Raw genomic sequence first — 14149 nt, 5'->3', positions numbered from 1 at the left:
GATAATCCAACTCATGTAGATAGACTATCAGGTGTTCTAGAATCCAATTTTTTCTTTTTCCAGTCAATTTGCAGGTTTATTTCCTGAAAAGTCTAGAAAATTTCTACTATTCTGAAATTTACTGCAGCCAAAGTCATGAAAATATAATTTTATTAACAATTTATTTTGAGACTAAGCTGCAGAGCATAGCATTTTGAATAACATCAACTGTGGTCCTGAGAAATCACATGGCCAGAGAAGAAAGAAAGAAAGAAAGAAAGAAAGAAAGAAAGAAAGAAAGAAAGAAGAAGAGAGAGAAAGAAAGAAAGAAAGAAAGAAAGAAAGAAAGAGAAAAAGAAAGAAAGAAAGAGAGAAAGAGAGGGAAAGGGGGAGGGAGGGAGGAAGGAAGGAAAGAAGGGAAGGAGGGAAGGAAGAAAGGAAGAGAGAAAAAGAAAGGGAGAGAAGGAAAAGAAGAGAGAGAAAGAAGGGGGAGGTGGAAAGAAAGAAAGAAAGAAAGAAAGAAAGAAAGAAAGAAAGAAAGAAAGAAAGAAAGAAAGAAAGGGAAAGAAAGAAAGAAAGAGAAAGAAAGAAAGAAAAGAGAGAGAAAGAGGGAGGGAGGGAGGAAGGAAGGAAGGAATGAAGGAAGGAGGGAAGGAGGGAAGGAAGGAAAGAAGAGAGAGAAAGAAGGGGGGAGAAAGAAAGAAAGAAAGAAAGAAAGAAAGAAAGAAAGAAAGAAAGAAAGAAAGAAAGAAAGAAAGAAAGAAAGAAAGAAAGAAAGAAAGAAAGAAAGAAATTCTAATGCAGAGAAATTGACAGTTTTATATCACTTCCTTTCTTTGCAGATAATTCTTACTCCCCTAGAATGCCTTTGTACTGATTCATATTCATATTCATTTTGCCATCAAGATCTGTCATATTAATTCAGGCACCAAAATATATTGAAGGGCTTAGAGATTCATTTGTTCATGCATTCATTCATTCAACAAAGTTTTATTGTTCACCTGCCATGTACAGGTATGGTTTCTGCTAACAAGGAAATTTTAGCATATAAAGGATAGAAAAAAAAACCAGTACTACCAATCGGGATATCCAGACACTTTGCCAGGAATATGATTTTTGCCTGGTGACTCATAAGGGAGGGTGTGTTTGCATCTAACCATGTGGTTAAGGATGGGATGAATGTTGAGAGGAGCTTCTACAGGAAGCACCTACAAATTGCCCTACCTGATAAGAAACTCCATATAGATATTGATCAGTTGTGTATTATCTGGAATATATTAGCTTGCCCTTGCAGCTTTTATTATTCTTATCTCACAGCTAAAGAAATAAAAGTGCAAAAGAGGTTAACTCATTCTTCCAATTTATTCTGTCTTAGACTGAAAATGCCTTGAGGATTTTCTCTGTTTTCTTTCTGTTTTTCTGTTCTACTTTTCAAGTCTCATAGGGCCCAGTAAGATTTTGGGCTCACAATAATTTCTCCAAAATATTTATTAAATAAACATCTGTACATATACATTCCTCTAGTTTTGATGTCAGTTTTCTGAATAATTGTCTCCATTTGGCTCCTTGTTGTGGAAAAGTAGTTGCAGGTGAACTGAGTAAGAACTGACAGCTACTTTCTGGTAACCAGTCTTTTCTCTAGGAATACATTTTTCCCTGATGATTGGAAAAGGACTAGTAACATCATCTAGTTCATTGGTGTTTATCCTCGCCCCATGGGGAGTATGTACAGAATTGTGCCTATACTCTTATGGAGCTGAGATACTCTCTCTCTGTTCTGTCCCTATGCCAGTATTTTATGAGCTCTCCTGATGTAAGGTTAAAAACGTGTATTGGGAGTCAAGAAATGAGGTTTCAAGTCTCATTTTCACCACTAACTAGTTGTTTGTCATTAGGTGTCACATAATAGCTTTGTACTTACTTTCTTTTCCTCTGCAAAGTGAGTAATAATAGATTCTCCATCTCCTAGAGCTGCTAGTAGATTAAACTGAGATAAAGTATGAGAGGAAACTTTGAGGAATAAAAAAGCACTAAATGTGTGCATTATGACTGAACATACTAATAATAATAAAAATGAAGAATGATTTATGATATTACTGCAGAGTAGTTTGTTTAAAAAGAGGGCAGTCTGGTTGGAAATCTTCCCAGAAGAGCCACAGAAAATATGTTAGGGTCTGAAATAAGACTGACCTGATTTCAATTAATGAAACCACTAAGCTTTTAAGAAATTTGAAATGGAATCCGATTGACTTATTTTTAACCATTACTGAATTATAAAAATATATGCTCTTCATGTGTTCCTAGAGGTACATTCATCAAGAGTCCCAAGAGGTCAAATTCTTATCATTAAAAAAAAATAGTATAGGTCTTTTTGAGATTTAACATTTCTGCTCAGAAACATTCTAACAGAAAATGCCAAAGCAGAGATTCACCATATTACTTTACAGATTTTCTTTTCCTCCTAATTTTTTTTTGACCTCCTAATTTTTAATGTCAAATTGCTGCTGGAGATTGACAGATCTGGGAACGTAGTGGGTAACTCCATTCCCCTGAGACTGCTTGACAATCACCCCAAGAGGCAACTCCTCCCAGAGAGATTGGTAAGCAGTCTGCTCTTAGCACCCAGCAGCTTACAAGACCAAAGGATTCAGAAATTTTAAAATAAAGGTGATTTGCATGTTTACCCTTTAAATAAATATATTCTCTAATTAGACGTATATCATCTGAAAAATCTCTGAACCAGAAACAATGGGCATGTACATTTTCTTCTGTTCTTTAACTCCTTCCCCATCTTCCCCTTGCCCTCCTCCTATTTAAGCTGAGCTTTGATTTATGATCTGTGATAAACCTTCTCGTGCACTTGGTTGCATACCTGGCCTAGAGGGAAAGAGGATAACTCAAATTGAATGGGAGCCCAGGACACCCAGGAATCCTTCTGGGCAAGAGAAATCTAAATTATGTCATTTCTAAATTCTGACTCAGTGCAGTAGCCTGAGAACAATGACAACAAAAACAAAAATTGATAGGCAGATGCAGTGAGTTGAGAGTAAAATAGCACAAATAAGGAGGCCGACATGCAGTAAAGAAGTGCACTGATATAAACAGCTGCCCAAGTAGGTTGGACATGGAGGCCCAGCTGTTAGCTAGACGGAAGTTCAGTAGGTAGAAAAGAGGTAATTGGATACAGTATGTAAAGGGATTGACTTGGACATTTATACAAGTGCATACTCCCCATTGGAATTTCAGAGAATAAATGCCCAGAGATCCAGCTCTAGTCTGTATGCACCATCCATCTACCTGCAGTGAGGTCTATGAATTATGTTTCTCCTGAAAGACAGCCCGATCTATCACTGCATTTGACAGCTGTCAATCACCATAGCCATGAGCAACCCACGTTTGCCATTATTCTTCTGATATTTATCAAATCCAATTCAACCACAAACTCACCGTGAAAGTGCAGATGCAGCTTGCAACCACTCAATTGTATAAGAGTCCCATACAATTTGTTTTCCATTATTGCTCTGGTGAAGCTTTATTTCATTAAAAGACATCAGAGTGGACTGTATTTAACTCTGAGAATTGACACTGCATACTAAAAGGTAATGAGCTTGGCTCCAACTGCAGTCTTTCTCTGTGGAACCGATAGTGACATCACCCCTCACTCTACACAGGAGGTAGGCCTCCAATGCTTCTGCTCATGTGTGAGCTAACCTGTCTGCTACAGCGTATAATGGGAAAACCAAAAACCCTAGGGGTGTTGAGGCTGCCAAGAAATTGAAAATGGATCAAATGCTGTTACCTTGTCAAGAAGATTTTAAAAATTTGTATGGAGTAATAATATCTTTTTTTAGTGCCTTTCCTCTCTCAGAATCCCAAAGTATTTTATGAGCTGTGTACAGCATATGAAGAAATCACTTTGCCTGGTCATGACATGCAGCCATCTCTAGAAGGGTGTGTGGAAGGAGACAGGTAAAGCCCAGGTGAAGTAATGCAATGTCTCCAAAGTGGTATGTCATAGAAAGATATTCCTGGAATGGCTATTGGCCCAAGCTTTTGTTTTCACTTTCCATATGCTGGTTGTGCCTTTAAAAATTTATTCTAATGCCTATGGAGGATTTGGGGTTTCTTCCTGACGAGTGTAGGCTTCCCCCCAACTTTTATGCACCTCTTCAATATCCCCTTTTTTATTTGGGGCTTAGTGACGGGCACAGGGTAGATGCAACATCAAGATGTGGCCAGCTTCAGTTTGAAGACTTTATTTTTTCTTACAGGAAATACAACAATCCTGTGAGGTAGAGAGAGTGGGTATAGTATTATACTTATTTTACGGTTCTGGAAACTATAAAACAGATATGCTCATCCATCTCCTTTGGGGGACAAATGGCAGAGGCAGAACTTAAAACTCACATCGCCTGACTCTGAATTCTGTTCTCCTTCTGATCTAGTACATTGCTTCATAAGATGTACAAAATTTGTAATCCCTCAATGTCTCTCTACAATCCCTGGAGTCTAGTCCGTTACCAACATGTATCTCCCTCTCTGGAAATACATCCCCTCTGACTCTGCTCAATATGGAGACTGCCCCAAGTTCCTGAGCCACTGCTGAGGGGAAGATGTGACAGGTGCTCAATACTGTCTGCCCTGTACAGCTGGCCAGGCCCTCTACCTGCAGGATTTTCCTTGCCTCTCAATTAATTTGTCTTATTTTCTTGGTCACTGAGTCTTGCTTTCAGCTCTTTGTTTTATTGTTCAACATCCCTAGCTATTTCTTTTCTTTTGCACACTTCATGTTAGCAACACATGCCAAAATGTTTTTTTTTTCCCCCGGAGTGGACAGAATGTGACATCATGTTTACAGTCAAGCAGTGTTCAAGAATCTACATGAAGAAGACAGAGGCACAGAGGTTATGCTTTTTCTCTCTGGTTGACACTCCGTACAGGCAAGGATGGCAGCACGAGCGATAGTGCCTCAATGCAGCACAAGGAGTTGGAAATCACAAGGTCTTTTCAAAATGTGGAGAAGTTATAGTCTGTCCTTTGGGAAATTATTTCTAAGGGGATAGCTGAGCAGACATACTAATATACAGATAGCTCCCAAAATTTCCCCGTTTCTAAGAAATGCTTCTTCTCCTACTTTAACTGGAAGATTTAAATGGGAACTGTCATATCCGCTGGACACTGTTAGATCGGGGATCCTTTTAGATTGATGTAGTTGGTCTGATATCTGATACACACCTGAGCAACCACAGCCGTCCTGTAGGATTTTGAACATATGACCAGAAAAGTGCGTTTCTTAGTCGTGAGTGCAGGTGTGTGTGTGTTGACTCTGAAACAGTAGAACTGGCAGCTATTGATGACCACTAGAATTAAGCTCCACAGAGCAGAGATCTTTGTTTTATTCACTAATATATTCTCAGTGCCTAGTACAATGCCTGCCATACAGTAAGTCCCCTACATACGAACAAGTTCCATTCTGAGAGTGAGTTCTTAAGTCCAACAAAGTTACCTTAGGTACCCAACTTACACAATTGGCTATATAGTACTGTACTATAGGTTTATAGGTAATAGTATTATTACCTATAAACCTATTACCTGTAATAGGTTTATAGGTAATAATACTATTACCTATAAACCTATTACCTGTAATAGGTTTATAATACTTTTCACACAAATAATACATAAAAAACAAACAAAAAATAAAGAAACCATTTTTAATCTTACAATACAGTACCTTGAAAAGTACAGTAGTATAGTACAACAGCTGGCATACAGGGGTTGGCATCGAGTGAAGAGGCAAGAAGAGTTACTGACTGGAGGAGGGAGAGGAGGTGGGAGACGGTAGAGCTGAAGGATCGTCAGCAATAGGAGACGGAGAGCAAGCTGCAATTTCACTCATGCCTGACGTTGATGGCACAGGTTCTGGTTCCTTGCTGGATTCGATTCTATCTACCCTCTTGAAAAAATGATCCAGTGATGTCTGGGTAGTAGCTATTTTTTTCTCATCATAGATGACACAGTAGCACTGGATTGCATTCTGAACGGCTGCTGCAATCTTCGTGTACCATTCTAGGTTCGGGTCCTGTGCCTCAAAAACTAACAATGCCTCCTCAAATAAAGAAAATCCCTTTGCCATTTCCTGCAATGTGAATCTCTTCAGTTCTTCAGCTACTTCTTCTTCCTCTGTCTCTCTTCGTCCTTTTTCTGGGCCTCCAATTCCATCAGGTCTTCATTAGTAAGCTCCTCATGTTGCACAAGGAGTTCAATGAAGTCGTCCTCTTGCAGATCTAGCTTGAAATAAAGATACTGTACTACTGTACTCTATACAGTAATGTACAGTAAAGTACACAAAAGCACAGCCACTTGTAGAGGATGCACGCATGTGACAATGTACCCCAGACACATGAACTAACTTACATTATTGGACATGCGAATGCACGTTCACATCTTTTTTTTGGGGGGGGGAACTACATGGGACGTTCACATCTTTGAAAGTTTGCAACTTGACGGTTCGTAGGTAGGGGACTTACTGTATTGTGGGAAGAATAAATGAAGGAATGATTGTTTCCTGCCATTTGGAGAAAACTGACATGAAAGGATGAGGTTGATGTAGAGAGAGAGGAATAGAGATAACAAAGGTATCTTCAGCGTTTGAATCAGTACATCCAGTTTCTCTAGATTCTCTTCTCTGATGCTGCCCTTGTCAGTGCTGAAAGAGCCAATAATGTCTTCTTCTGATCTAAGCTGCTTTGAATTTAGTTTCTATCACTTGCAAACAAAAGTGTCCTGGATTACATGCCTATATACTCCTACATGCAATTTAATATAAATCCAAATCTATCTATCTATCTATCTATCTCTCTATCTATCTATCTATCTACTTACTTATCTATTTATTTATTGTAAGGGAAAGTAGATGTTCTATCCAAGGGGAGATTTGCGTGTCTGGATTGCTATGAATGTCAACATAACCTTGAAGAAAGGTTTATGAGTAACTGAAGGGAAGGATTTTAGCAAATGTATAAGAAGCATATTCTATCTGGGAGGACAGCCTTTGGGGGGAGGGGGGGACTAGATGTGAGACAAGACAAAGTTGGGAGTGAAGACAGAGGAGGGGTAGGACAGATGCCCTGAATGGTGGGAAGGCAACCAGGGGTTCAGAACAAAGTTGCCTTTAGAATCAAGATTTCATACTGCTGGGTTTGCTTCCCTCCCTTTATCTCTTATTTCTGTTTCTCTCAATGGGGTAAAGAGTTTCTTGATAGAACAAGATGTCTTCAAGGAAATGTTTGACATAAGAAATCAAATGGGTGCTGCAAACTATTCCCTGGTGCCCAGTGCTACCTGACCAGATCTGTATTTGTTGTCAGTTATTAGAGCTTTCCACTCTTCATGACAGGTTAAATGCAAGAAGTGGTTTTTGGGCCAAATGATCTGTCCTAATTGCTCTGTCTCTGGCCTTGAAGAAAGAACCACATTTTATAGATTGGGGCAGAGCAGAGAGTATCTAGTCAGTACTGTGGCCACAGAGGCTCCGGACAGCTGTGAATCCTGCCTCCTCTACCTGACTGCTACCGCTGAATGTTCCTCTCATTAATATTCCAGAAGTTAATGGGAGGATGTAATGGTATGAAGCTTCTCTTAGAACGTGCAAACCTTAAAAGCTAAGTGCCGTTGTGAGGTGTGTGTGCACGTGTGTGTTTTATCCAGTTCTAAAGACACTACCCAGGTGTCAGAGTGTTTAACAAAGAATTTGAAACACCAAGCAATTTAAATATTCAATGAAACATATGATGAAAACAGAGAAAAAGGAAAATAAGTGAAGGAGGAAGGAAGGAGGGAAGAGAGGGAGGGAGAGAGGAAGGAAGGAAGGAAGGAGGGAAGGAAGGAAAAAAGCAAAGAAGGAAGAGAGAAAGAAAACTGTACCAGTCAAGTGCAACATTTCTGTGATCACTTTAGCTTAATTGTTGCAATACTATATACTGCAAATAATTTACCCTAGAAAATCTCCCCAAATCCATCACCTCTTAGGTAATAACTGTTTCATTATGCTGAGTTTATAATAATCCATTCACAATCATGGAATGAATCAGCTCCCACCATAGAGAGCTACAACAGGGGCTGACTCTTCAGGCATCTTTTCCTGTCGCCCAGCCTCAGGGAGGGGTTCCCTGCAGTAGAGAGCTTTCACAAAAGATGCACAGAGTAAACACCAAGTACTAATTGGGAAGGGAGCAGAGAGGAGAGGGTTACACAGAGAAAATGTTACAACCAAGTGAGTCAGATTCACCTCTTTCAGTTCTAAATGAAAGTGACTTGGCTAACAAAATCAATTAAATTTTTCTCCTTGGGTCTTCAAAACTGTGCCTGATTTCTGAAAAAGCAGGAAACCTCTGTCCCTAGCTTAGAAGTACGGTCAAGACTATAGCAAATGGAGGCCTTATGTAGTTCTGGACCTCGACACCACCTTTTAGGTAGAAGGTGTTGAGAGCAGGGGCTCATGGAAAGCACTGAGAATGGACTGTTTATCCATCCCATGCCTAAAGGAGGAGTCATCAGGGAGAAGAAGCTGGGAGATGTAAGAATGGGGTTGATTGGATGAGAGTAGGAGGCAAATAAGGGAAACGGGAGGACGGTCAGCTTTCTCCAATCAGGTGGAGCAGCCTCAGCTTGAGAAGCAAGTAAACTCCTGAGATTCCTGGTCTCCAGTCAAGGCATCCAGGACACCAGGTGACTGGGCTCCTTCCTTTACTGGGAAGGTGAAAACAAGACAGCTTAACCCTTCACCCTCCCACTCAGGCTTCTGAGAAGACTCATGTTATTCTCTTTTCATGTCCTTCCTGTCTGTCTTCCTTAACTCAGCCACCCATCGCTTCATCAGTTGGTGGATTGATTCCTTTATTCACGCATGTGTTCAACATTTTTATTGACTAATTTACTTTATGTCTACCAATGCTGGAGGACCTTCACAGAGCTTCAGATGATGTGGTGGTACAGGCAGTGGGGGCTTGTAGCCATTGTGTCTGCTACACACACTTCCATTCATGCTGGTCAGTCCCTCCAGTGGCCTGTGTCCAGCGAGAGCACGGCTCTGCCCCAGAGGACGGTCAGAGGCGGCCGGTGGGATGCTGACGGAGAGCAGACTTTCCACATGCAAGGCTGAGCTGAGGTCGATGGGGGTGGTAAACCTAGAGCAGAGAGGACTCTGATGGGACATTACAGCTCCCTTCACAGAATGGAAGCACAGTCACTATTTCATGCCTTATTGTGCGGTTCGATGTTACTGCTACGATGACTAAAATAGCCATGTTTTGAGCATTTGCTTTGCCTTGAGCACTCTATGTTTTCTATACATAATGGAATCTAGAAAAATGGTACAGATGAACTTATTTGTAAAGCAGAAATAGAGTCACAGATGTAGAAAACAAACTTATGGTTACCAAGAGGGAAAGGGGAGGTGGGATGAATTGGGAGATTGGTGTTGACATATATACACTACTATGTATAAAATAGAGAACTAATGAGAACCTGCTGTGTAGCACAGGGAACTCTACTCCGTGCTCTGTGGTGACCTAAACGGGAAGGGAATCTAAAAAAGAGTGGATATATGTATGTGTATAACTGACTTACTTTGCCGTACAGGAGAAACTAACACAACATTGTAAAGGAACTATACTCCAATAAAAATGAATTTCAAAAAAAGAAAAGAAAGACTGGAGAACTGTCATGTTCAGGAGGCTCTCCTGCCTGGAGTGGTTAGTGCTCCCTGCTTGGAGGCAGGTGCAAGCAGCCACGTGACTGTTTTTGTGAAGATGCTAGTAGAAGGCACTTGGTCACTGAAGGGGGACTTTCCCTAGAAGAACTTCAGGTTCTTTCTAACCTTGTCATTCTGTGAGGCTTTGGCAACTCTTAACCCCATGTCACTAGGTATGTTTCTGGGTTGCAGGTGACAACCAATGAGCCACTCTTCTTCCTCAGCAACCCTGTAAGCAATTTTTAATAAGATAATGGAAGGTGGGTATTGATTATTAAATACACTTGTATGTTTAAAGCAAATCAATGATTCAGCACACCAGGAGTTGCACAGAAGTCTCTTGCCTAAGAATGAGTGTTTTTAATCATCAATTGCTGTTTATTTGACACATGGCTGTCTGGGTAAATTTAAATGATATGCATTTAGGAACCTTGATATAAACCACTACCTTGGAAATGTAGTCATTTATCAGGGACTAAGTGGTTGTTAATAACCTTCCCCAGGGGAATTGCAGGCAAATGGTTATGTATTTGGTGATATTGGGCCTTCAGTCAGACACGCTGGGAAACTTCATCTTCCATTTTGGAAGAATAATAGGATGTTATGTGCTAGAACAGTGACAGGGTCTGCAAAACAGACTGCATTATTCTCTCAGAGTATTAGGACGGAGTCGGAGCTGGGGTGCACATGCATTTTGATCTGAAATGAGCTCAGTTTTGCACTAGACGAAGCCTTATAAAGATGAGGTGAGAGCTGTCTCATGGAAAGAGCCATAGATTGTTCCAGCTGCAGGTAAATTAGAAGATCATCTAGTCTGATCTTATAGTGGAACATCTTTATTTTCCTGATGAGGAAATGGAGGCATAGAGTGCTGAAGTGGAGTGGGGTGAGGGTGTCCCATTCAAGGTCTCAGAGTAAGAAATGGGAGACTCACGTTGGAGTAACATCAAGATTCCATCCTTCATGGAGTTTTCAGCCCAGCTGTAGCAATGGCACAAATATAAAACAGTGGAGAAGAAGTGGCATGTATGTGATTAAGTGATTTTCTGTGTGATACAGTCAAGAACTGCAGAGACCCCCTGGGGGGTGGGACAAGCAAAGGAAACCTCACGGAGGATGTAAGGACTTGAAGTGACTCAACGTGAGAATGACATTTACATTGTCAGTGATCAAATTCCAGGGTGTTATAGACATTGGAAACATTGGCACAAACTTGGAATGTGGGCCAAGTACAGTACAGGTAGTGTGTGTTGCCCTAAGCAGGAATGAAGAAGTATTGGTAGCAGGGAAAGGAAAGTGGGGACAGTTAGGAGGGGCCCGGGCACTGGGCCACATTAGTGTCTGGGTGAAGAGGAAGACAAAACTTTAAGATTCTAGAAATGTCTGAAATTTGTGGCTGTATCGGTCTAGAAAAAGTAAGAGCCAATAATTATAAATCTTAAGACTTTCATAATTTTATCCTCAGTTGGGATATTTTTTAAAATGTTACCTCGACTATCAAGCCTGTTCTAAATTTTCTTATGTTTAAACAGTTTGCACTGCTAGAGTATCAACTTACACATTTTCTCTGAATGTTCCCTCTGTGTCTACTTCCTCTAGTACCCTTTGTTATTTGGACTGATACCATATCTGAAAATTTTTGATAACTTTGACATCTAGCACAATTTTCAGGAAATAAAAAGTGCTTGAAGTATATTAAGGGAATAAATTCATGAAAAATAATGATTATGTATACAGCACTTTCTGGTTCTCTAAATGCTTTCACATCAATTATCTCTTTCAATTCTCACATTATCTTAAGAAACAGCTCTAGTTTTTACTCACAATTTAAAAATAATGAAACTTACTTGGAGAGGTTAATTACCAAGATCATACATCAGGCGACTAGGAAGTAACAGAGATAGGAAGTCTTAAAGCTCCAAAGTCCTATGTTCTTTCCATTGCATTATGCTGAAAGAAAATTTTAAAAATATTGAAGTATCTCAGGTAATTACCTTAAAATTCAAATTCACTTTGCTTGTGCAGACTGAAAGGTTACTTTAGAATGCAACTATTAATTAATGCATAATGACACCCACTATCTGCTCAGCTGCCTGTGCTAAAACCATCCCTCATTTTTAAACCTATATCCCAATGACTTGAGGTAAGTGGAACAACTAAATTATGAATATAGCGTCTTGGAATCATGGAAGAGGGAACTACCAGTTCTGCGGGAAGAAAGCTCAGAAATTTTCACTGAGAGAGAGCTTGGTGTTAGACCAGGGCCTTGGAAGATCAATAGGAACCTGGGATGCTAAAAAGAGACGGAAGTTTTTCCCAACTGGATGGAATGATTGGACTTTAAAATCAAGACAGTGTGAATATGCAAAAATATCTGAGGACTTGCCAAGGGTCAAGGAGTTGGAATGAGAGGTGGGTGGTGGATAACAGGTGAGATGGGTAAGTGTAGATAAACAGGGTGATCATACAGACCTATACACACCACGCCATGGAGTTTAGACTCAAAACTGTAAGCAAGAGAGCTTCTGCAGTGTTTAAAGCTGAAAAATGATTCGGCCAGGCATGTGTTTTATAAAGATTGTTCTACTGACTTGGTAGAGAGTGGACAAACCCCACCATGGATAGTTGTTGGAGAGGTTATTTTAATAGCCTAGATAAGTGCTACTCCTTAAACTTTCAATATATGTATAAATTACCTGGGGATATTGTTGAAATGCAGCTTCTGATTTAGAAGTTCTGGGTGGGACCCAATATTTTACATTTCTAACAAGCGTTCAAGTGCTGAGTAACAAGAGACTGGATGATGGATAAGAAGAGCCTACATGAAAGCCATAGCAGTAAGAATGGAGAGATGGGGATGCCTCCAAGATATTTCTTTTTTTAACATCTTTATTGGAGTATAATTGCTTTACAATGGTGTGTTAGTTTCTGCTTTATAAGACAGTGAATCAGCTATACATATATGTATATCCCCATATCTCCTCCCTCTTGCGTCTCCCTCCTACCATCCCTATCCCATCCCTCTAGGTGGTCACAAAGCACCAAGCTGATCTCCCTGTGCTATGCGGCTGCTTCTCATTAGCTATCTATTTCACATTTGGTAGTATATATAAGTCCATGCCACTCTCTCACTTCATCCCAGCTTACACTTCCCCCTCCCCGTGTTCTCAAGTCCATTCTCTATGTTGCATCTTTATTCCTGTCCTGTCCCTAGGTTCTTCAGAACCATATATATATATATATATATTAGATTCCATATATTTGTGTTAGCATACAGTGTTTGTTTTTCTCTTTCTGACTTACTTCACTCTATATGACAGACTCTAGGTCCATCCACCTCACTACAAATAACTGAATTCCGTTTCTTTTCATGGCTGAGTAATATTCCATTGTATATATGTGCCACATTTTCTTTATCCATTCATCTGTGATGGACACTTACGTTGCTTCCATACCTGGCTATTGTAAATAGAGTGGCAATGAACATCGTGGTAACTGACTCTTTTTAAATTATGGTTTTCTCAGGGTATATGCCCAGTAGTGGGATTGCTGGGTTGCATAGTAGTTCTATTTTTAGTTTTTTAAGGAACCTCCATACTGTTCTTCATAGTGGCTGTATCAATTTACATTCCTGCCAACAGTGCAAGAGTGTTCCCTTTTCTCCACACCCTCTCCAGCATTTATTGTTTGTAGATTTTTTGATGATGGCCATTCTGACTGGTGTGAGGTGATACCTCATTGTAGTTTTGATTTCCATTTCTCTAATGATTAGTGATGTTAAGCCTGCGGTGGCAGAGGCTGGCGTGACGTTGCACCAGCCTGAGGCGTGCCATGTGTTCTCCCAGGGAAGTTGTCCCTGGATCACGGGACCCTGGCAGTGTCAGGCTGCACAGGCTCCAGGGAATGGAGGTGTGGAGAGTGACCTGTGCTTGCACACAGGCTTCTTGGTGGCGGCAGCAGCAGCCTTAGCATTTCATGCCGGTCTCTGGGGTTTGCGCTGACAGCCGCAGCTCTCGCCCATCTCTGGAGCTCGTTTAGGTTGTGCTCTGAATCCCCTCTCTTCGTGCACCCGAAACAATGATCTCATGCCTCTTAGGCAGGTCCAGACATTTTCCCGGACTCCCTCCTGGCTAGCTGTGGTGCAGTAGCCCCCTTCAGGCTGTGTTCACGCCGCCAACCCCAGTCCTCTCCCTGGGATCTGACCTCTGAAGCCCGAGCCTCAGCTCCACCCCCAACCCGCCCCAGCGGGTGAGCAGACAAGCCTCTCGGGCTGGTGAGTGCTGGTCGGCACCGATCCTCTGTGCGGGAATCTCTCCGCTTTGCCCTCCGCACCCCTGTGGCTGCGCTCTCCTCCGTGGCTCCGAAGCTTCCCCCCCGCCACCCCCCGTCTCTGCCAGTGAAGGGGCTTCTAGTGTGTGG

The 14149-nt window shown here is 41.1% G+C and overlaps 1 long non-coding RNA gene across 1 annotated transcript; it reads right to left on the bottom strand.

The window, feature by feature from the left end:
• Positions 1 to 6437: 6437 nt before the first annotated feature.
• LOC309668133 lies at positions 6438 to 13877 on the bottom strand. The gene is made up of 2 exons (XR_014268090.1): positions 13668 to 13877; positions 6438 to 13615 (listed from the first exon to the last, which is right to left on the bottom strand). It is a non-coding gene; the product is annotated as an uncharacterized lncRNA (long non-coding RNA).
• Between the last annotated feature and the right edge of the window lie 272 nt (positions 13878 to 14149).

This window comes from Balaenoptera physalus, assembly GCF_965194825.1.
Source record: "Balaenoptera physalus genome assembly, chromosome: 10".
Classification (NCBI taxonomy): Eukaryota; Metazoa; Chordata; class Mammalia; order Artiodactyla; family Balaenopteridae; genus Balaenoptera; species Balaenoptera physalus.
The sequence above is the reverse complement of the archived record's forward strand: the minus strand, read 5'-3'. Positions and strand labels throughout refer to the sequence as shown.